At 38.5% G+C, this 25,662-nt stretch overlaps 1 protein-coding gene across 2 annotated transcripts in view; it reads right to left on the reverse strand.

Moving 5' to 3' along the window:
* Window positions 1-25,662, reverse strand: part of LYRM4 (LYR motif containing 4) — a 91,969-nt gene that overhangs the window by 23,144 nt on the left and 43,163 nt on the right. Inside the window, exon 3 of one of the 2 annotated variants that reach the window (XR_004549851.1) lies at window positions 20,666-20,780. The exons of the other annotated variant lie outside the window; for it this stretch is intronic. The gene's annotated coding sequence lies outside the window, so the exon portion shown is untranslated. The remainder of the gene's footprint in view (window positions 1-20,665; window positions 20,781-25,662) is intronic. 2 annotated transcript variants of the gene reach the window in all.

Consider the following 25,662-nt stretch of genomic DNA (forward strand, 5'->3'; position numbering starts at 1 on the left):
CTACATCTTCCAATTCTCACTTTTTTTAGTGGTTTGTACTAAACATTGTGTAGTGTTTTCAGCACTGCAAAATGTTTTCTTAAATCAGTGACTTGGAAAAAGTATGTTCAGTTCTGTGACAGCACATGTCATCACAGGCAATTCAAAACATTTTGCCAAATGGACCAGTTAAATTTCACAAGTCTGCTGTGATGTAATGCAGTAACACCAACTTTTTTTAACCTCTACCTGGTTAAACTTTCTGGTAGAAAGCTTGAGTGTTTGCAAGTAAACAGAAAATGATTTTTCAACTGCCAGGTCCACTTGACATTGAGAAAAATGTCGTCAGCACTCACAAGCTACTTTTAGTTCCTGCTGCTCAGATCACTGCTGCTGTCTCTGAGTCAGGATACAGAGGGCAAACAGATAAAAATTCAAGAAAAGTGCATCAGAGGACTCAGGAAGTGTACAAACGAAGGTGAAATGTTGCTGTTTTGTCTAAACTTTTCATTACTAATTATAGCTTTTGTCCTTACAGATTTTTCTGTTGATGTAAGTTCCTGATCCAAAGAGAGCAAAGAGAACAACTCAGAAGCTGATAGTTTCAAATATGGATTGTGATTTGCAGCTGAATAACCAAAGACAGTGACCTGGTCAGGTCACTACTTCATTGTAATTGCTCTGTTACCAAGCACTGTAAGAAGATGGGTATACTTAGGAGACCTTTAAAGAATTCCAGAAATAAGCTTCCTAAACTGTATTTTCTTGCATCTGCAAGCAATTTAAAATTGCTCTCTTGTAGTACCATGACTGTAGCAACATGACTATATAGGTGTTGCAAAAACAAGTGCCAAGTAAAAATGACTGGTGGTATCTGCAGGAAGGGAAGAGCTTAGACATGAACCTTCCAGGCACAGTCCTCTCAGATCTCCTCATCATGAAAGAAGTTAAAAAATTCAAAACAAAACTAACACCTCCAGATTTGTCTCAAGACTTCAAGCATGGCTGCTGAATTGCACGCCTACACTGGCAGCTAAGACTTCCCAAATTCTGAAAACATCTAGTTGCTGTAGAAGATGAGAGGTTGTGGATGCATAATGGCAAAGGCTGTGCATGTATGAGGAGATTACACACCTCACCAATTTCTCCAAACTGCCGGTATTAAGGGATGATGCACTGTGGAGAGGAAAAGGAGAAACAGCTGCATTTGTTGTTAGAAATCTCTGGCTTCTCAAAGCATACATTGTTCCATATGGTATTATCCCGGCAAGTAGGTAGGTACCTAATGACAATATAGATTTTCTTGCAAGCTCAATTTCTTAGGCGTGAGACTGATGGTTAAAAAACACAAGATAGAGCCAAGTGGAACTACTGCCATTATTTGTCATAAACACCAAAATCCATTTCTCTCAGTTGTAATGTACTGATACAACTTTCCATCAGTCTCTCGGGTTGAGAGAGACAAAAAACACCCAGAGAATGCACTTTTAGAATGTTACTTTTCCCACCATCTTTGGTGTTCATGTGTATACTTGAACACATTGATCCATGTGTCTCAGCCAGTTCCTGTAGTGCCAACTCACTGCGTGGCTCAAACAGCTCTAATGTGTCCCCTGTTGTTACTCTTCGGGTATCATGAAAAATACGCTGGAGTACAAAGAAGTATGAAGTGTACTATGCTCCTGGTCTACACATTATCTTCATGCTGTTATACAGCATCAATCTAAATTACAATAAAGTGGACAGTTATCCATTCATAAAATTCTGAACTGGCAACATGCAAATATTTATTAAAGACACAGGTGTGGAAATAAAAGAAAACCCACAATTAACTTATCTATACTGAGGTACGTTATACTGAAGATATCTCCCTCTTCCTCCTTCAAAACACCTTTTCCTTTCCTTACAACACAGCAGACAGGCTTCCAGCCTTGGACCATGTCCCTCCCTTCCTGATAAAGTACCTTAGTCCTGATAAAGTACCTTAGTTTTTACAACCGTCTCATGACTGGGAACATGTCCACTCACCCGCACCTCCATGCAAAAATGATGAATGAATCTCTCTTCAGCAAAGCATAACCTAATGTATGACTTCCAACTTTCATATTGTATATCAAATGCATGATAAATATTGCTATCCTGAAATCTAGGAGCATTTTACTATGTAAAACTAAACAAAATTCACCCTGTAACATAACATTTACCTATAATATATACCTATAACATATCAGACAAATATATTAAGAATAATTTCATATTGAACACAGTAATATTTTAACATCTGTAAAGGAAAAAGAGTTCTGACTACATTAGGTCCCCTCACTTTACCAGCCTTCCTTGAGAGCCATGAAACGCTGACTGCAGAAAATACAAACACCTGTTTTTGTAGGCAGGCTCTTCTCTGCCCACATAAACTAAGAGGAAAAACACAATCACCAATCTACTTCTTATATATGTTAATTAAGTAATTTAAACTAGGCTACATTTAACAGGTGACTTCACACACAACTCTAATTCTCTTGGTTATTTTCCCGCTGTATTTTCTGAGTAAGCATTAAGTGGCCTTGAAATAAATAAAAAAACCCCAAACACACAACAAACCACAAGAACCATGCAACATACCTCACAAAAGAATTCTATTTCAGCATAGAAGGAGAAGCAAGGAACAACCAAGGGACTCTTCTGTATTTTATTTTAGAAAAAATTAAATTAACAAATTAGAGCAGAACTTGGGCAGGTCTAAAAGGACATTTTCTGCAGCAGAAATATTGCCTAAGCTCTTTTAGAACTTGCTTGAATGCCAGAGCAAATATTTTCATTTCTTTGACCTTGCTAGGCAGCTCCTCAACATAAAGTGTATGGTAAAAACACACTCCAGCAGTATCAAGCCTGGAATATTTATTAAAAACATTTGTGATCCATGCAAACAAACTAATTCTGTACATATTCAAACTGTGAACTCCATGTATTAAATAGTGTAACATCTCATCTAAAACAGCTTTTCATATGAAGAAAAAGAGGTGGTGGTGAGTGGGTGCTCTTCTATACATTATTGCTAAGATTTGACTTTCTGAGCCACCACTGACTAAAATTAGCATGGGTCCTTTTGAGCTTGTTTGGATGCACACTGTGCTGTATTCCACTGCTCTACAGTAGAATTTGCAGCAAGATTTAGCAGCATTATTTCCTTATGAGAAAATAAAGGGCATGTTAGGACATTAGTTATATTTCTGCCTGCACTTTTCTCTCTGGTACAACCAACATTGTGCAGGCCTAAATGACTACACCTTTCCACCTATGCCACCAAAACTTAGGATGGACATTTAACTGCCACTATAGCCTCTAAATACTAGAAATGTTGGTGTGGAAGAGGATCTGTTATGTGGTCATATAAGGGACAGCTTATATAACAATACCATTACAATCCAGTTCCCACTACTTTGGAACACCTAGTCAGTTTAGGAGAAAACTTTTTGCATAAGTTATGACACTTTAAGACCCATCAAGATGACATCATGTGCTTCTCTTACTCTGTGGTGGACCCTGCTCTGTTAAGTAGAGGGAACAGGGAGCTTTTATATGATTGAACAAAGGATTATCATCAGTTTCCCAACACGGTTGAATGTTATGTTCAATGGTATTTATTTAAGAAATACCTTTCTAAAATTAATTTAATTCATAATAGCTGCTGTTGCTTTAGTTTGTTGACAATGACCTTCAACCATTCTTGAGATGCGTAGATCACAGAATCATAGAATGGCTTCTTCCTGCAATGAGTAGGGACATCTTCAGCCAGATGAGCTTGCTCAGAACCACATCCAGCCTGGTCTTGAATGCCTCCAGGGTTGGTGCATCTACCCCTTCTCTGGGCAACCTGTGCCAGGGTTTTACCACCCTCATTGTAAAGAATTTTTTCCTCACATCCAGCCTGAATCTTCCGTCTTTTAGATTAAAGCCATTACCCACTGTCCCATCACAATAGGCCCTGCTAAAAGTCTTTCCTCAGATGAAATAAGAGGATTTCTACCGTAGATGAACCCAGAGGCAGTATTTATTAACATTAACAATGGAAGACAGCATAAGACATGCCTGCCTTTTGGAGGCCAGTTTCTAGGCTTTTTGGTGCCAAGCCTTTGTGTCGTACACAAGATTAATAGCAAAATGGCTATTACTGTCTTCATGGTTAAAGCCTGGTTCTTAAAGACAGAAAGGTTGTTTATGAGGACTGTTATTTGCTGGGCTCTGAACCACATTCTCGTTGGAAATCCACCTCGTCAAAAGTGCTGTGAATTTCATTCTTATACTTGAAAGGATCACACAAGAGATGCACATAGATCAGTTTTTGAACACTTGACATTTCTGACCACGAACTACAACAACTGGGAAAAAAAGAAAGAATGAAAGAAAGAAAAGACAAGATCATAGTGACCGTCATCTTAATACTTCAAAAGACGAAATGTTAAGGACAGAAAGATCAAGTACTTTACATTTTTAAAAACGATCCACTGGAGTTTGGGGTCATTTTCTAGTTTCACAAGCTTTTCCATAAAACTCCAAACCCTCTAACCAAACAACCAGTTCTCACTGATGCTTATTCCCTGCTTTGTTTTTCACCTTTTTTTATAATGACACCCAACTATCAGACTATAAATCCTGCACAGTCATAAAAATAACAATGCTTTTCATAGTGGTTTTTATTGCCCTTTGGACTGAAACAGACTGAAACAGTCTTGGAAGAAAAGGGAATTCATTATTGTACTTCCCTACTTGCCAATTTTTTGTAAACTTCTGTAAAAAAAGCCACAGAAATAGCTTGTACATGTTTGGGTTTCACAGCAGAAATTAGAAGCTGAGTAACAGTTGGGAACTGGTAAGTATTGGAAAAAGAGGACTAGGTGATACAGGCTGGATCAGATGCAGAACAAACCTACATATTAGACTGTATTCACAAAGTAGCAGAAGATATTTAGAAAGATTAAACTAGAACAGTGGGAGTAGAAAGATGTACTGACATAATATCTGGACTTAAACTTGCAGTAGAAGATTACGAATTTACATGCAGAAGGTCCCAAAGATAAAGAAAATACTGTGTGAAGTGTGATACTGTCTCTGGGCAACTTGATGGTATTAACTGTTTCATCTTTCCTGTTGTGAAGCAGGATGTTTACCACCTCCATGTCACTTGAAACATTTTGGAACTATCCATTGGTAATGTCCCGCTTAATTGTGTGAATATCAACTTGTGAACTGTAAAAAGTTAGAAGAGTATATATAGAACAAATGAAAAACACATTATTGGAAGAAGTACAGAGAATCACAGATTACCTGAAAGTAAGATGTTATCGGCTATCACTGACTGCTAACATTTTTGTTTACACGTCTCCCCAGCTATGATACTCAGTTTGCTAGAATCCAAGCAGCTTCAGAAAGTTGGCCATTTTGTACAGGTGTGGTAGCCAATGTGCTCAGTCCTACAAGACTCTGCAGCTAAGGAGCTAGTAGATGCACACACTGTATGTTAGGCTGAACAGAGCTGGGATTCAACTCCATCCTTGAACAAGCTTCACAAGTCCTGGGGGTTTATTGGCTTACCCAGCATCCCTGGTTTCGATAAAATGTGTTCCTGGTTGCATGTCATGAGTCGTGCCTGAACCACTTGCAAGTGCTATGGAGTTCAAAAGGATGGGGTCTCCAACCCTGCTTCTCCAAAATTATTGCTTAGACTGGATTGTCTGCAATGGGAACTGGCTGCACAATGTGTTTTCTCTTGCTTTGACTACCTAGAAAATGTAGACACTGCTAGTGAAATGACATTATAAACTATTTATTTACAAGTATGCATGCCAATGTATAAAACTTTCATTTGTGAATACTGAGAAACAGATACTGAGCAGAAGGTAGTGGAGAGGAACGTATTTGGCAAATTGCCAAGTGAATCAACATAAAACCTGTAAGTACCATTTTTTTAACTTCTTCTCTTACAATGTAAACCCCTTATCCAGAACAAATTAAAAAGAGATGCTGCACAATGATGCACAGAATTTGACACTCCAAAAATAGCAACATTGCAGTTACTGATTGCCAGTGCATACCTGTAAAGCATCAGCTCCAGCATTGCACAAAAGGCAGCAACTTAAAACAAAACACTGAAGCATCTAGCATAGATCTGCTCTTCAAAAAGATTTAAAGCCACTGATTTGCAAATTTAACATAGTTTGTTTTAACTGTGGGGAAAAAAGCTAATGCTTGTTTGAAGCTTGTACTAGCTAGGAAATAGGAATTTAATCCCCTAAGATGATTTGAATAAATACATATATTTTTTGCAAGGGCAATGTAACTGTAGTAAAAAAATCCTTCATACCAGAGGATGAACATACACATTTCTGAAAAATTAATAAATGTAAAACACAAGAAAGTTCATTCCTCAACAGTGATACTGACACTTTTCAAAATGTGTAAGGCATCCAAATAAAACTTGGGATGATGCTTTCCAAAGTATCTGAAAATATTAGATGCTACCTCAGCCATTTACTGAGATAATTAAGAGTAAGTGAAAGAGATGACAGGTACAATCACCTTGAAATTTAAATGCTCATTTCTCAACACATTTCTTATTTAAAATTTATCAGAATGAACATGCAAGAGTCCTTTGGAGCCATGTGAAAATTCAAAACCCGTGTTTCAGCTTCAGTCTGTCTTTACTACCACAAACATTACTCTCAAACTCCTGAGATTACTCCAGAAAACTGCCTTCTCAGTTCTGCATCCATTAGAAACAGATTGAAATTCACACCAAATACATGTAAGCCTTTGACTGAAACTTAGCACATATTTCACTCAAGGCCAATACAGAGGCACTAACATACAAATCTTTCCAAGAGCTCTTATTTAGTTGTTTGGTTTTCTTTTCTCCTAGCAAGCTCTTTCTAAAAGAAGCAGCACACAATGCATTCATACAAACTGAGGAAAACCACAGGAGGTACAAGGCGCAGCATTAGATCAGTTTACTTCTAGTTACCAAGGTTTCACCACACAGCCACTGGCACTGAAACCTGCCAGATGTAATATAGAAATGGAGTTGTGGCTGCACGGCCAAGCTTCCAGCATGCTCATCGTGGGCAAAAATAACAGCAGTACAGCTTAGCAGGAAAAGCAAGTGGGGAGACAATGTTTTGTAAGCCAAATAAGCACAGTTAACAGTGGTCATTTAGCCCTACTAAACCCCAAATTCATGTATCTGTATATTTGTTATTATAAACGATGTACTTTTCAGGAAGAGTCTTGTTCTATAGACTTAGTGGGGGAAAAGGCAGGAGTTAAATCCTGTTCTTGATGAATTCACTAGCAGAATTTCCATGTGCTTTAGGTGGGATCAAATTTCATGTATGGGATATTTTTTAAATTTGGTTGTGTGATTTCTTGATTAAATATGAGAGTTAAAAGGTTTTAAAATGGATAATTCAAACTGTTTTCTATCTTGGAAGCACAGAGGCTGCTTCAGCTCAAGACAAACTGTCTTCAAGCTCAGAAGTATCCATGTATCCAGAAAATAAATTTAATTGAAGAGACTGAATTCACACAGAAATTTTCAGATTTATGAGCTTACCTATTCACATCTGTTTACCTCTCTGCCACTGAAGAACAAGGAAATAAACTTATAAACCAAACAGAAACTACCAAACTGTACCAGTAAAAGGGGTTTTAAGAGCAAAATAGAGGCTTGTAAATGGCAGATGAACCAACAAGACCATGGCTCTTCATGAAGACCTGAGATCAATAAATGACCCTGTATTATTCCAGTAATGCTTGTAAAGGATTTTGTTGGCATTCCAAAGATGTGATTACAGAGCGAATCAGTGCTGTGCAACTTTGTCACACGCTGAGGTAAAGCCATGCTTTTTAACTCAGCAGCCAAAAGAGCTGACAGATTTTTGCTTTGTTTCTTGCAGTAATGTAAGAAGCGCTCAGCACCCATGATGAAACATTGGCTAATCATATGTACTATGCTCTAACACCAGTTTTGTTCAGAATCCTCCTAAGTCTTGCAGAAAGTTTCAAAGGTTTGCTTACTACAAAACACTGCACTTCAGTTGGTTGTGTATTACATGTCATGGTAAGTAGGTCACATCTGACATTCTGATTTACTATATGAAAACTGTCATCTACATTTACTGTCAACATGAAATCAACACACTACTTTTGTGATAACTCCTTATGATTGGTAAGACCTAATTTTGGCAGTGGTGGACAAAAGATTACAGCTATGCTCCTGCTTGCTTATGGTGCTGAGCTGGCAGGAATAAAACAGACGCCACTGAGAGAATCTGCATCTTCCTTACAGTAGATAAATCCATTTCATGGCTGCAGAGAAACACGTCTGCACTTGGCAGAGGCTCCACTTAAAAACAAAAATAGAAGTATCATTGTTTTAGTGAACATTACAGAAATACGACTCCCCAAGTGAATCTGACGCGTTAATAACACCTCTTTAACCGCTGTCTAATGATTTCTGCAGACATGAAATGGAACATTTTACTACTATTTTCAGCCATCTGTGCCGCTTTTACTTTCAGCTCAGTTTTGCCAAAACTGTAATGAAAGTCCCAGTGCTTTATGCCATTACATGCTTCTTACTATCAATACACTAATTAAACATATCAGTGGTGTCACAGGTACTAACTGCTGAACTCTCACACTGGCAGAAGCACAATTCAGTGCATATACAGTCTATACAGCTAGAGCCTGGTAATTATTAAGCCATCCTCCTATTCTACCTGAAGGTTTCTCTCAGTAATAAAGGGAATTCAGAAGGAAGCCTGCCTAAAACTGTAATATGATGACAGGACTCTGAAGGCCATCATTAATTGACCACATACTCTTGTCACTATGTACAAGTAAGTCTTTTGGACTGCATCTATACTAAGGTTTTACTTTGCACATGGTGCACACTTAAAAACTTCTTCATACTCCAAACTTTGCTCCACATCATGGCCCAGCATCACAGAGTGCATGGGCTGGATTCTGCTCTGACTAAATCACCTGGGAGATCTCCAGAACCATGCTGAGTGTGCTTCAGCAGTAACTGAGCATTACACTCTTGGGAGTAGACCAGGGCTAGTTCACAGTAAAAACTAAATCCCAAAGTATATACAGAACAGACATCAGGTTCTTGAGACAAAGTATTTTGCTTTACCTGTGTGTTTTCGCAGATCTGCTCTATGCATTAATGCAGACATTTCCTCATTTTTTTTTCCCAGCTCCCCAGACAGACTGCATCTTTTGGGGATGGTGGTGTTTGAGCCTACACCTATGTGGTGGCCATGATGCTTGTACCAGCTTCAGCAAGTCCTGTCACCACCTGTTATTCCTTAATTATTACTATAAATACTTTCATGGCCATGATGTGAGCAATATATAACTTTCTAACAAAAAAACCCCAAACCTGGTGAGTGAATGATACCTCTTTCACAGTAATAAAATAAGGTACTTTTCAGCTGGATAAGCTTTGTTAATTAGATCACTGTTTTGGCTTCATAAATTGAGACACCATCACAAAAAAAGGTGAGCAGCTCCTTATTTTGACGGTTAATCAAACTATGGCCTCAAGCATGTACAAAGAAGTGCCCCAAGACTTTCCAAAACAGAAAGAAAATCTACATTTATGGTATTTACTATATTGAATCTATCCTCAATAGAGACTATTCTAATTACTAGTACAAAAAGCAGGGGCACAATATACAACCTGCAAGTTCAGAGTGAAAAGCAACAGTTCAACCTGCATGCTTCCAGAAAGATTCACAAAATGTTGTAGAGGTTTCTCTCTGAAACAGGTACTTGTGGTTGAAAAGTATTACTTTCTATTAATATGTAACTTGCTGTCAAGTCTTGTTCCAATTAGTGATATAATATTGCTTTTCCTCTTCTGCATTCCTTACCAGTTGAGCAAACAGACGGTATGCAAACTAAATAAGGGAAAAATTAGAAGTAAACACCTTTATGGAGGTAAGCAGTATTATCTGAGGTACTGCACCCAAATTAATTGGTGTACATAATTGGAGAAAGGCTGCTGCACACTGACAAGTCAAAAGAAGGATAACTCACAGGTAACAGCAATGGGACTGACAAATTATTCACTGCAGTAGAAGAGGATTACTTAGAAGGAAAAGATTTAAGGCTACGTATGGAAAATAAAGTGATTTGTTCTTCTCTTTTATGCTTTTCCTTTAATGAACGACAGCTAAACCCAGAACTAATACATAAAGCGGAAGGGCAATTCTGTACAATGCAACTGTCACACACAAATAGTGCATTTCATTTCTTGGATAGAGATGTATTTGTGAGCTGCAATAGTACTCAGCAAGCCTGCAGTTTTCCTCACAATTCCCTGGATAAGATGTGTACTTCCCCCCTCAAAATAAAATTTGCAAGTTTATCAAAAATGACTCAAGTGAAACAAGGTAAAGATCTGTACTTTCTAAAAGTTTTTACTCAATGTGGAAAAGTTAGACTCAAGCAATAATTTCAGGTTCAGCAGACTGTGATCTATAGTAGCATTCAGCTATTGGCTTTTAGGGGCAGATTAAAAAGAAATTTCATACAGTATTCCAATACCTATGCTAATATCATTGACAGAAATGACATTTTGGCAGCATTTGGCTCTAAATAAATTGAAGTTGCTGATACATATTTAATATGCAAAGTTGTCTCCTCTCAAGCTATGGCCCAGTTGAGAATGGTCAGCACGAGAGGAGAATCTGAGTGCTGCAAAAACAGTTTCTAATAATTAAATACGTGGCATCACTTATTTCAAGTTAGTCCTGGCAGAATTATTACTCAGAAGCACTGAGTACCACTTGCCCGTTATCATCTTTAAATCTGAGAAACAACGGCCCTTAAGCTGTCCCCACTCACGAAGTTTGGCTGACTTTTCTGCAATTATTGGCTATCACTGTCACTCAAAAAAAAAGCAGTCATGCCTCTTCCTGCATTTTTTTCTCCCCATTCTGCTCCTGCTGACACCTACATCTGTACGGCTGTTTAGGGAAGTGACTGGGAAAGTGGCCAGGTTAACCACCAACACCACTCTGGTACTTCCCTGGAAAAATCTGCTTCCTAGCCAGCTTGATTACAGGTTCCCATGTACCACACCAACTACTTTTACCCACACAAGGGACCAGCCAAGACTGTAGTTTCCAAAGGTGGCACCAACTTAAGACTTTTTCTTCAGTTACCAATGATGGTTGCAGCCTAATCCCATGATATTATTCTTTGGTTTGAAACATATATCCTGCATTTTCTTCCCTGAGCTGCTGAGTGACTTGGCTAAATCCTACATCACAGGTGCATCTAAGTGAGGCAGCTAATTGATCTCTCTGAAGTGTTCAAATTTCTGCTCAAGAGCCAACACAATTCTTTGTAATACCTCAGTATCAAACATGCTATACAAGATCTCATTTTTAATTGTGTTCAAACTCCAAGAAAAAAAAAGTAACAAAAGATTTAAGCTATTGAGAGAGCAATTACAGCAACAGTCACGCTACAAAATAAGTTAATTCTACTAGAACAAATATGCTTCTTAAGCAAAAAAAGTGTAGCAGTTCCATATAGCCAGCATGTTTTGTAAAAATCAGTAAAGAAAGGAAAATCTGTGCTCTTGGTGACAGCTGTCTGACAGTAGCAGGAACCTTTTAATTTTCCAGTATATCAAATATATTTATTAGAACAGCAAAAGCTATCTTTTCTATCTGTCTTACCTGAGAAGAAGTATGTAGAAAGCACTACTTTATAACAACATTAGATCCTTGCTGTGCATTTTGGTAGTGGTTTCTTCAGATCGCTACAGGCCATTAACCTTTCACTTCTGGTAAGTAATGAACAATGACTAGTCCAACAAAGGAAATCAGCTGCGTTACCAGTGGCAACTCCACTTTTAAATACATGCACCAACCCCCTGTGCATGCACTTGTTATTTATTTTTTTTAAATCAATTCTGGTATGAAATAAGTAAGGTTCCCTCTGGCTTCACCTTAAGCTGGTAATGAACAAACCTGCAGTGAAGCTTACTCCCAAGGAAGACTTCCTTAATAGCACTGATTAAAAATAAAATGAAATGTCTACTTAGGAAGCAAGAAGTATTGCTTCCTGCTTTCCTTCACTGGGGTATCTTGTAATTGGACCAATGCTAATTGGACACATCAGCCAAACAATTTAATTTAAAAAGGAGGAAAAAAAAAAGACTCTAATTTCCCTTGGTTTCGACAGGGCTGGTGTCACTGATCAAGACCAATATCCTGAACTGTAAAATCATCATGGAATCACAGAATGGCTTGTGTTGGAAGGGACCTTAAAGATCATCCAGTTCCAACCTCTCTGCCACAGACAGGGGCACCTTCCACTAGACCAGGTTGCTCAAAGCCCCATCCAGCCTGGCCTTGAGCACTTCCAGGGATGGGGCAGCCACAGCTTCTCTGAGCAACCTGTGCCAGTGTCTGACCTCCCTCATACTGAAGAATTTTTTCCTAAGATGTAATCTAAATCTCCCCTCTTTCAGCCTAAAGCCATTCCCCCTTGTCTTGTCACTACATGCCCTTGTAAAAAGTCCCTCACCAGGTTTCCTGTAGGGCCCCTTTAGGTACTGGAAGGCTGCTAGAAGGTCTCCCCGAAGCCTTCTCTTCCCCAGGCTGAACAAGCCCAACTCTCTCTCCCTGTCTTCATAGGAGAGGTGCTCCAGCCCTTGAAACATCTTTGTGGCCCTCATGACTTCCATGACTTCTCAAGTATGATGGATAGCAGCATAGTCACTTCATCCTCTAGTTCCCTCAGGACTCACACATGCATCCATCACATCCCATGGACTTGTACACCTTTCAGGTTCCTTGGATGGTCAAGAAGCTGATCTTCTCAGATCAGGGGGACTCTTTACTCTCCCAGTCCCAGCCCTCGCTTTCTGAGACCTGTGGGGTGAAGACTGAGGCAAAATAATCATTGAGCAGTTCAGTCTTCTCAATATCCCAGGTTACCAGGTCTCCTGTTTCCTCCCAGAGAGAGCCCACATTTTCCCTGGTCTTCATTTTATCCCTGATATACTTAATAGAAGCTTTTTTTTGTTGCCCTTGAAATCCCTGGGCAGATTTAATCCTGTCAGGGCTTTAGCTTTTCTAACTTGATCCCTTGCTGAAGTCCCCTCTGTAGACTTCCTTTTTATGTTGGAGTTTGTCCAGATGCTACTTGTTCATCCACGCATGCCTCCTGTCATTTCTGCCTGACTTCTTCATTGGGATTCATTACTTCTGAGCTTGGAGGAGGTGATCTTTTTTCATTTTACTTATGTACCAGATTAACATAAATCTTCAAGCAGAAACACAAAAGTGTTTTTTAAAGAATATGCTCTGATTTAATATGTCTTCTACAACGATGGGATGGACAGAACAGGTGCACCTACCACAGACTGAAAAATGTCTCTGCAGCATTAGTGTAAATTTGTATCTGTATCAAACCATGAACTATAGAACAGATTAAATTTTTTGCCTGAATAAGGGCATATAATTTACAAAGGAGGTGGTAAAAGCTGGCAGACTCAGGACAGCAAGCTAGAAGAAACAGAGACACAATTAAAAAGCAGGTTATTTCTTAGGCACGCACTAATTGGAAAATCTGTACCTCTGTTTTTCGTCTCTATGTAACTGTGGTCAAACCCACATAAATACGACCAGGGAGCTGAAAATCTTAAGTAGTTGGGGGAATGCAGTAGCAATTCGTACTTATTTTTCCTTTCCCACCCTGCTTCATTCTATCCACTAACGCATCCTTAGCCTTTGCGACCTTAAGTCTTCTCTTCCTTTCATCATATCTCTTATTAACAGGGCTTCCTCCTTGCCAAAAGCAGCAGCTGAGAACTACTTCCTTTTAACATCTCACTTTCAAAACAGCTTCCTCTGTGAAGCCGGCACTGACCAGCCCGTCTCAGCAGAACATGTAAGAGCCTTGGAGAGGTGTTGGAGAACAAAGAAGATCTTGGGGAGACTCTGTCTTGCATCTTTGAATGATGCCTTTCCCTTTATACTTTTTGTATGGCAAACCCCCTAAAAAGGATGCATTAAAAACCTGCATCTTACCACCTCCTTAATTTCATATATTGGCATTTATAATTAGATTTTGGTTATGAATTTTAAGACATATTTTATTCCCTGTTATGGGATTATAATATTTAATTTTCTTCAAAATACTGGTAATATTTTTGCAGCAGCAATATACAGTTGAATAAAGCCTTGATGTATTTTATTAAACTTCATACTTCCTTAATATTCTGTATGGAGAAACTAGAACACAGCAAACTGCTGATGGGCTGCATTTCTAAATTCTGTATTGCCTCAAATATTAGCTCAATGAAGATTAAAAAAAAAATCATATTTATAAGCCCCAAGAGATCAGAGAGACTGCTATTCTAATCTGTTATGGGAAGACAGATTCAAGAGAGATTTCTGATTCTAGCAGTATAAAATTCACAAGCCCAGAAAGTCTGTATTTTCTTTGTTTCCCACAGAAAAAAATATACAATGCCAACATGTTAAAACAATGCTAAAAATGCATAAACAAAGACAAAATATTACTTGACATTTATCTGCTAAATTGAACAGGTCTCACAAAACATTTTGTGTTTTTTAGGCCTACTATCTATAGACATATATAAATATGTTTGCAGATATAAATTTCTATACTACATTGTATATTAGTACAGTTTAGTTTCAATCAATCACTTCTGTATAAACATGAAAAAAGCCCAAAACAAACAGTTCCCACAGTGAACCTCTGGATTCCAAAGCAAGTCTTACGCTACTTCTCTGCCTAATTCCTTGATCCTCTAAGATGACTTTCCAGACTGAAGCCATGAAGTGGTTATACAGCACTGACAGAGTGCTGTTAAACACACAGTTTCATTTGTTCAGGGCATTTTGGTTGGATTGCTCAGCTGTAATAATCCTCTTGATGTAACATTACAGTTTTTCAGTACCATAATTCACTGCCACAGCAGCACTGCTATACCCACATGATGACTCCTCCTGTGCACGATTCTCCATTAGTTTTCAATCAGAAACAACCACAGGTTTCACTGTAGGCATCTTATAATGCCACACCTCATCTCTGAATTTGGTCCTATTCATATTTGAAGCATATTTGGTTTCAGCCTGCAGAAACTTTTTAGCATTGGTTGCCAAAGGCCCCATTATAGTGCCATTAACAGGCATCCTTTTAGAGATCATGAAGGGTTAATGCAACTCTCTTGTGAAAAGAAAAGCTGACTTAAAATCAACATGTATGTATTCACTGGGCTATGATGCATTCACACGGTTCTAATAATAATGATAATGAACAGAATGGGGTAGACTGGGAGGCTTTATTGAAAACTGCTGCTTACTTCCAGGTATACTCTATAAAGCAGAAGGCCACTGTTACTACATGTAGAAGATGCAGGATATTTTCTAAGCAAAATTGAAATAAACCAGAGTAGATGTAGACCCAGCAATCTGTGAAGTGAAACACAGACATTCCTGCAGTACTACAAAAACAAATGCACACACACACAATCACCAAGTGCAAAAAGTACAAATATTTTGTGGAGAAAGTAACCACGCTTCTGTAAGGGTCACTGGTGATTTACATGGTGGTGGTAGCAGATAATGCAACAATGTGTGTGGTGTAGTAACTATAGATGGCTTCCATATCCATTAAAAACTTGGGTGACCATCAGATAATAGCTGAGTTTGCAAATGGTTTTGATGGATGTCAAGTAAGAGCAAGGAACAAGAGATTGGCAAAGGAAAACACAACTCTCCCCCCTTCTTCAAAGCATCTGCTACCCACAAAGAGGATGCAACAGGATATGAGACTGCACAGACACGACCTGTGTGACAGTCATGCCACAAGAAATAACAAATACAACAAATTTATTTTATAGCAGCATTATCACAAGGCCAGCAAACACTTTTCAGAGCTCACTGAAAGAATTACATGTAAACTGTGCTATCTTCCTTATGCTACATCAAAGTTTTCTGAAGAAATGTGCAGAACTAGTTCACTTTCCTGTGTACTGGAACAAACAGTTATGCTTTTTACATGCAAGAGGAACAATATTTTGCCTCATTGCAGAGGTGCAAAATAGATTCAAACTGATCATTCAGGGAACTGCCTAATGCAAAGGTGGTACCCTTTAAACCCATTTTTAGAAAACAAAATTATGGCTGTGATTACCTTCCTGACACGGTAATAATGACATACACTCTTCTTCATTTTCCCCTCCAGGTATTTATTTTGGAATATTACTTTTCATTCCTAGTTTAGCCTTTAAGTGCTTCCTAAGTGACAAACGGTCTGCTGTGGGGAAAGGAGCTTTACTTTAGACTACAATTCTCAGCCAGCTTTGCCCTTCCCTGCCTGGCTGTATTTACAGCCACACCTTACTGAGTCCTGACCAAGCACAAAGAGCCTGCAGAAATGCTGCTGATTCCAAACTCTTCACCAACAGTGAGACAGCCTGTTACACCCACTTCAAACAGGGATAAGTGCCCATAGCAGGGCAGCAGCAAACCTCTGTTAAAATTCTTGTTATGGCTTTGGGAATTAACTTTTTTCTTTTTTTTTTTTTAATTAAAAGAACAAGATATAAGAAGCCAAAAGCTCTTCCCTCACCCACAAGAAAAGACATTAAAATCATAGGTAGTGTTATTACTCACTTGAATCAACCATAATGCTCCAACATGTCCTTCCCTAACTGAAATGTCATCTATACTACATACTTTATAACTGAGCATAATGAGTGAGAGGAATTTTTGTAGAGCATTAAGGAAAATGTAACCAAGATTAAAAAGGAAACTATGAAATTCTGATGTCCCTTCCGGAGCTGAGCACTGAGAAAATGCTGCTATTTCCAGGGACATTGCTCTTTCACTTAAATACAAGATTGTAAAAGTATGAATGATGATTGATGCTTCCTTACCAGCTTAAAAGATACTGGAGTGAAGATGCAATCAGAGGTTTCTGTGATGGAAGAAGTAAGTGTAACATCAAATGCTTCAAGTGCCTCTGGCAAAAGAGAGGCAACAGCCAGATACCACATCTTTCTGAAGCAGGCATGGGAGTGTAACTACTACTGAATGCAGAGTTTACATTTTTGACTCCCCATCATAAGCAGCTATGCTCTGCTCTGCTACAGGTATCTAGAGCTACAGGGGATTCAGGAAATTAAATAGTCTATATGTAATTAGTCTATATTCTAATTCTGCTGAATGGATTATCCCCCCTACACAGACAGCTGAACTCCTGCACAACACACACAGAATCATAGAATCATAGAATAGTTAGGGTTGGAAAGGACCTTAAGATCATCTAGGTCCAACCCTAGGGCAGGGACACCTCACACTAAACCGTATCACCCAAGGCTTCATCCAACCTGGCCTTGAACACTGCCAGGGATGGAGCATTCACAACCTCCCTGGGCAACCCATTCCAGTACCTCACCACCCTCACAGGAAAGAATTTCTTCCTTATATCCAATCTAAACCTCTGCTGTTTAAGTTTCAACCCGTTACCCCTTGTCCTGTCACTACAGTCCCTAATGAAGAGTCCCTCCCCAGCATCCCTATAGCCCCCTTCAGATACTGGAAGGCTGATATGAGGTCTCCACGCAGCCTTCTCCAGGCTGAACAGCCCCAACTTTCTCAGCCTGTCTTCATACAGGAGGTGCTCCATTCCCCTGATCATCCTCATGGCCCTCCTCTGGACTTGTTCCAACAGTTCCATGTCCTTTTTATGTTGAGGACACCAGAACTGCACACAATACTCCAGGTGAGGTCTGACGAGAGCAGAGTAGAGGGGCAGGATCACCTCCTTTGACCTGCTGGTCACTGGAAACATGGAATAGAACAACACTGAAAGATAAAGGATTACCTTACCAGCTCTAATACCTGTTGCCATTAATATGGTATTTTATGTTTGACTCACAATGTTAAAAGCCAGAAAATACTTGAGTGGAAAACAGAAGATCTAAATAAGCAAAGAAGAAAGCAAAATCAAGGAATCGGAAGCCAAAACAAGGTTGAAGATGTTAAGTCTGTATTGAGGTTGTATGATTTTTACTTTTTTACCTCCATGTTTTGGTGGCAATGGAGTTTTCTCAAAAATGTAAAAATACCTGACATGTATTTATTTGACTATTTATGAAGTTTAAAAGCAAACCAAATCCCATCCTCATAACAAATCATATGGGAGCATTATTCTATTGATTCCATTACAGTCATATTGTGAAACAAGTCACCCCTCAGAACGGCTGAAAATAATACACACACGTTATGTGAAATGTGTGATACTTGTTTTTTGATTAAGAGATGTAAAATTATTTCAGTTGCATTGACTTATAAATAACTTCTTTATTTTTAAAAGCATGTATAAATAACACAACACTTCATACAGCTAACATTTATTTTGTTAGCTGTGAGAACTATCTGAAATAACTGGAAAGCTTGGTCCTTTGAAGAGATGACTAGTTTCACAATATGACTGAAATGTATGCTGCAGGTTCTCTAATGAACACAGGAATGAGGGAAGACTATGATTTCTTTTTTAATGGATATCATACCTCTCTGAAAACCAAAGACTGATAAACAGTTTCTCCTTTGAATAACTTGCCCCACATGCATTTGCAGTGGGTGACCTGAAGAAACAGGTTATGTGTGAGTTTCCAGGCAAATGACATCTGAAGGACAAGTTTGTTAAATGTGGCATCACCCACAGGCAGCTCTATCAGCTGTAGAGGTCTGATGTCTCTGATCTCGGGACAAGGAATCAAAATATCATGTGCATGCTTTGGATACTCCCAGCAAGCAGCCAGGTGATCTTGCCTGGTACAAGAAGAGGAAAGAATCATGCTGGGCCCCAGAGAAGAAGGTAAGAAGTCACTATAGGCTACAAGTTGCAATGCCAGAAGAGGACCACAGTTTGAGTACAGACAGAGAAGCGGTCTTTGAGATGAAAAAAATGGACTAAACTGTTGCACTTCTAATATGGCAGATCAACGTTTTGTTCACTTGGTACAAGATGTTGCACTAATGGCAACTCCAGCAGGACTGACAGATGTGTGAAGTGCTCTAGCTCCATCTCTTCTGGGCATGACAGTTACTCAGCACCAGCTGGCAGGAATAAAGTGGGAGAACAACGCTGACAGGTGGAAGAAACAAACAAGATCATGCAGTGTTCATGGTCCTGCTCATCAAGTTGGAAGTAAGCTGGAAGAGTAACAAAATCTCTGGTCCTTGAATTTCTGTGTTAGAGCTGACTCAGCTTAGGTAAGATCAAAATGCTCCTCAACGCTTATGAGTCTCACAGGCTACCTGCAGGCCCATGAAGTCTCAAAGAAAGGCCAGAAGGAAAAACCCATTCTTGCGATGCATCTCAACAGACCAACTCATTGGAGCATAAGGGGATACAAGGTCACTTAAAAAAAAACATGAACACACTTGAGAATGAGCCTGCAGGAGCTACCTCTGGCAAAGGAACGGTATTTGAGCAGAGACCTAACATCAGATACACAGGTCTGAGGAGGAGAAAATTGCTCCTCAACTACAAGAAATGTCTGAAAAGGAATAGAACTGAAAGATCATAGAAGAAAAATCAAAGCAGAATGGAAACAGGAGCCCTCCTTCCCCCAAGACCTAGTTCCAGCCGTGGGCATGAAAGTGGAATCCTGATGCCCATCTTAGGAGGTTTGTTTTGTATCAACTACAATCTGTTTATTATTATAGTTACAACAGAACATTGCTGGGGAAGATTTCCCATGGATGACTACACTTCTAAGAGTAGATGTAACAAAATATCTAGAATGTCAAGTTTTGTAATGACCATGAGAAGCATTTTATGTAAAAAATTAAGAGTAAAAAATAGTTGTCCAAAATGCCTGTAACTCTGCTAACACCCTCCTGCAAATATCCACACACCACAACCAATCAGTGAGAAAGCTTCATGCCTGGAGTGAGACACTGTCAGGCCTTTGAGCTTTGTTTAATTATTTTGTGCAGGGGACTGGAATCCTCTAAGTGTTTGTGTATGCATGTGAGAGTGTGAACATACAGCAGAATTCAGTAGCTACACAAAGTAATAGCACTTTTAAAGTACTGAACTGTCCCTTAGCTTCTACTGTTTCAATTTATCATTTTTTAAAATTCAATAAATCTGATACCAAATCATTAAACATTTCTGTATTTGCTTCAATAAACAACATTTGATTAATGATAAGAATGATGAAACAGGATGGTACTACCAATAAGACCCACATAGTGCAAAGCATTTTATCTGTTCTACTGGAAAAAAATAGTTTTACTGAGAACAGGACTGTCTTGTAATGGTAGACCCTCAGAATGGAAATTTGAGGATGCCATTACTGTATTTATGACCTGTGTGAGGCCTGCGCACATCTGCAGGTTTCTATCTCCCCCAGGTGGTCTTGGGGACTTCATGCCCACCATACAATGAATACTGTTGTCATGGAATTGGCTGCACGAGCAGTAAGGTGGGTAAGTGGCTTTTTAATATTATTATATTGCGCATTTCTCCGACATATTTTTTTACAATGTATCTGCATACCGACTGTGTATAACTTAAAAGCTGTGCAATATAATAAAAGAAAAATGCCACTTACCTGACTTTCCATAATCTGGTCTACAAGAATTCAGTGTCTCACTAGTATGCTAAATATCAGGATGTCATAGGAGAGCAAAGAGTCAGTCTTTTGACAACGAAGAATGTCATATAGCCTAAAAAAAAATTACAAAGGGTTTTTGCTTCTCTAAAGGAAAAACAGACTATATCAATTTTTTTGTTAAGCCAATCATTTAAGTTTTCCTTCCAATGAAAGTGAAGGTGTTTCTGCCACATCCTGCCACTCTTTCAGAAGTGTTTCTGCCACTCCAGATACCATTTCTATATCCCTTCACGAGAAATCACTATTTTTCCCTAAATGTCTTTCCTAAGTGATACCTACACCACTTCGTAAATCTACTTAAACCATGTTTAGGGGCAAGAACAAGAGTAGGGAAGTTGGAGAACCTTTATAATCAGGCATAGAATCTTACTATTAATAAAATAATTTTTGCTAAAACTACAGAAAATTTACCGTGGTTTTATAACACTGTTTAAATGTTCAATCAGGATCATTTAGTAAGAATAAAAATACCCCCAAAACAAACAACCAGGATACAGAGAATGCACCAGGTGTCTTGACACAGCACAATAAATAAAATTAATGAAAACATGACTTATGAAGGGCAGAACAAACCAAAGCCAACAACCCTAACAAAAGCAAATGAAATAAAAAAAAAACCCTACCAAATTACAGAAGACTGAATTGCAGTGTGGTATCAATAAAATTTACACATCAAAAATTTTTAAAAATATAAAAAGTACCCTTTACACATACACAGTACAAAGAGTACAAAGAGATTTACTGAATACTAATACATAAGAGTAAGCACACTAGGGTCCTCAAAGTACAATGAAAGCTGAATTGATGTGAAAAAGTATGTTCCATTTTCTGCAGTATTGTAACATACTTGTACTCCATAATCAAGCTAGACAGATAACTACTGTCCAAGACTACAGAATCCTTTAGATAAGGTGTAAAGAAACCTCAGGTACAGAACATTATATTGAGGCAAAATTCAGCCACCTTCAGACTGAGGTCAATTGAAAGCCAGCTTTACACAAGATTAATAAGAAAATGAGTAGCATTTCTAGCCTGATGCTATCTTTGCAGCGGTGAATTTAACATGCTGATGATTCTTCAAAAAACACAGTATGGTTTACAATGCTTTCATTTCCTTCCTATTCCCAATATCTGCAATTCAAATAAATAGACCTCTATCATGTAAAACTGTGTCAGTTGTTTTTTGGGGGTAGAATACAGCAATATATTTTCCTCTGACATTACATAACACTCCAGCTAACATTTCTTGAGTCAGTGCATGAAGTTCAGTTTTGTAAAGATACATGCCAGGGAAACAACAAAGGCCGAACTTTAGCTGCACAATACAATTCTGCACAAATTCACAACAGAATTAAGAATAAAAAGTAACTCAATACTAAACAACTATAAAACTCCCACTGTGCCTCTGTAATGTCTGACCAAAATCTTTCTGCATTGGTGCTTTTCAATGATAATCAGGAAATCCATTGCCAATGCTCACAAGGTTTTAGAATAATTTTCTATATGTCTATTACCTAGCATCCTCAGAAGATTATTGGAAGCAGAACTCAAAACTGAAGAAGGAAAAAGTAAACCTGAATATATTCACTGATTATATAGGAATTAAATTGAACTCTTTAGTGCTGTAGAGCAAGAATGGAATTTTCCATTGTGATAACAGTGTCTAGCTTGATGAACAACATCACTTAGAAAAACAAGACACTGTATAAGCAATGCATTCCTTACTATCTATATTAACCTTCAAAGAAGAGCTAAAGGACAGATAAAAGGGAAAGATCTTCACCAGAAGGTACCAAAGACAAAACAAGCCCTAGAAAAACAAGTAGTCATCAAAAAACAGTTGTAACTGGGTGAAAGGGGGAGGTGGCAACGGGAGATCGTGACCACTGACTCAATTCTGGAGTGAGAAATCTTCCCTACCCTGCCCCATCATAGAGCACGCATGCTAACTTACATGGCAAGCAAGGACAATTATGCAATAGAAGATAGAGTGCTAATTAATCATATATCCTGTAAATTTTGACCAATGAAAAAGAATTCTTTTGATCTCTGAAATGTATATAAACTGATTTACACAAAACTAAGGTGTGCTAGCTTTGTGGAGCTTCCTTCTAGCACCCCTTCTTGCAAAATAGCTCAACTCTGTGCATACTGGTATTTTGCACATGGGGCAAGGATACCACTTTTGGAACAACATTAGGACCCTTGATAAATTCAAAACTCACATGAAGTTTAAATCCAAACCACTGTAAGCTCTCTAAAGTGAAGGTAAAAATCTAGAAGACATTTCCTGGAAGAAAAATATAGCACCCAACACCAAAAAGCATCTTCAGAGGAAGCAAGCCCTATACCAACTTTATCATACATGCAACTGAAGAATTGCCTGTTTTTAAAAGGGAGAATCCATGACAACAGGTAAAGAAGAAAAGATAAATGATGCTCTATACCAACAAAGTCTGTGGCAGAACCAGAATTAAATTATATATCTTACCTACTCAAAAAAGAACAAGCATAAATACGTACCACTTTCCCATTCAGCTGTACAGCAAAGGGATTACATTATTTTTCCCTTTGCAAAGTTTCATTAGTAATACTTCAGTGTTTTCTTTCACATCAGGAGAGACCTTCTTTCCAGTGTCATGTTCTTCACATTCATTCTTGAGATATGGCACTGCTCTCCATGCATCCTCTTTTTTGGTGACTACCACTTACTATAGTTTACTGCAGAAACATCTACAACTAATCTAAAGTTGTGTCACAGGAACATGGGCCATATACGTGGGTTTCGATCTTTCAAATGAAAAGACCATGCCAACAGCTGCAGTACAGGGGAAAAATGTCAAATCGTTCATAAAAAAAAAAAGGCATGTTACAACAGCACCTTTTTGTTGCCTTACAGTTCGAACTCAAAGACAGCGTTGAAAAAACTGTGTTCCCATGAGAAAGGGCTATACAGCAAATACAGAACTGTCTCCTACAGTGCCTTTGAAAATTCTGGGGAGGAAAATGCATTACATGCCTTAGCTATTGTTTTCTGAAAGACTTCCAAGGAAAAGAAAGTCTGAATTTAGCTAATGGTTAAAACAACCAAACACTAGCACTAACAGTTTGTAAATATCTTATTAAAAACAAGCACACACACACAACTACAAAATACTGAAATCAACAATAAAACCCTATCACGTATTTCAGATACAAAAGATCATCTGAATCATCCACAATACTCCTCCCAGGGAAAAAAAAAAATCTATCATGAAATCACTAAACACTGCAGGATCATTAAGTATTTTGGACTTCTGGTTCTAGGTCACAAGTAGTTTGCAAGGTGGAGCTGTCACAAAGGGGATTTCCTTACTTCCTCTGACATGGTCCATGTGGAAATCAGAAGTTAATCTCACAGGGAGTCAAGTAAGAGCAGCCCATCTGAAAATACAAAGTTGGCATCCTCTTCATACTTCTCACCTGTCTGTCGTTCAGGATTTCTGCATCCCATACCCAAGCCCAGGGATATAGAGAACCTCACTGGCTCCAACTGTGGAGTAATTTCTTGCTCCTCCTCCCCTCCAGAGAAGTGTTTGGAGAGGTTAGGTGTGGGACGAGGAATGCATCCTCCTGCAGGGCAGGGAAGTAGAAGCATTGTCAAGTTGGACTAAACAGCGTGTTTGTGCAGAATCACTGCCTTGAATTCGGTATTCAGTGTCATAGAGCTGGAATTGGTTTGCTGCCTTTGTTGGTAATCTTACTTTCTGCTAGTAACTGTAAGCTTCTTGCATTTTAGTTCAGTTAGTAACAAATGGTAGAAGCAAGCCTAAATAACCATACTGATACTTATAGAACATGATATTTTTCTAAGAAGAAGAGACTAAATGTTCACAGAGAACAGAAATCTAGTGCATTTTTGTACTTACTACAGCAGCAACAAAACACTTAACTATATAGTTTCACAATCCAAACAAATCTTTGAAAAGTGATTTTTTTCTATCCCTGTCATCCCCTGATGGTTTCACAATCACAGATAACCAGTGATAGTGCATTTTCAGATGGGCCAGTATCTCCCAAACCTGAATCTCAGCTAAAACACAGTGGAAAATTTTTGCAATAAATATGTTTCTAAAAATGGTCCAATAAATAAACATACTATAGCACAAATTTTTACTAAGGCTGTGAATTTTTCTCAATGGGATATTGGAAACAGCATTTCAGCATCATTTTGTCACAGTCTCCTGAATGTGATAATAGAAAACAGGAGCATTAATGCACAAAGTGTCACCACTTTCTCCTCTTCTCAGGTTTTCTGGCTCTGAATCACGTTGCTACCTTACTTGATTCAAAACCAATACAAATGTGACCCAGACACTCAGACTGGCAGAACAACCAGTTGGATCAGGGCAGATGTGGCTTCACATTTCAGGACTTACAGCTCTGCCTCTTGCAGAAGCCACAAGCTGCTCTTCTACTTTCTTTTTTTTTTTCTTTTTTTTTTTTTCTTTTTTTTTCTTTTAAAACTTAGATTGAAGGATAATAAGGTTTAAGACTAAGGTTTAAAATCACCTTGAGGTGGGTGAACACATATATGGAGCACCCAAAAGAAAGGAGAGCACAGCACAATACCTATGTAAGGACACACTACCCAGAGTAACTTAATATATGAACAGAATTTCAAGAGCAACTCCAGTGGAGGAAAATCTCTGTGTGTAGTCTTCTTCAGTGTTCAAGGCTAGGCTGGAGAGAGCCTTGGGCAACATGGTCTAGTGTGAGGCATCCCTGCCCATGGCAGAGGGGATGGAACTAGATGATCTTAAGGTTCTTTCCAACCTCAACCATTCTATGATCCATGATAAACACTGAGTGCACAAAGGGAATGTTTACAGCTTTGTTTGCTTTTTACCTTCCAATTTATCCTCAGATTAAGAGTCATGCCATGAAACCAGAAG

The sequence above is a fragment of the Melopsittacus undulatus genome, chromosome 1 (assembly GCF_012275295.1).
Source record: "Melopsittacus undulatus isolate bMelUnd1 chromosome 1, bMelUnd1.mat.Z, whole genome shotgun sequence".
NCBI lineage: Eukaryota > Metazoa > Chordata > Aves > Psittaciformes > Psittaculidae > Melopsittacus > Melopsittacus undulatus.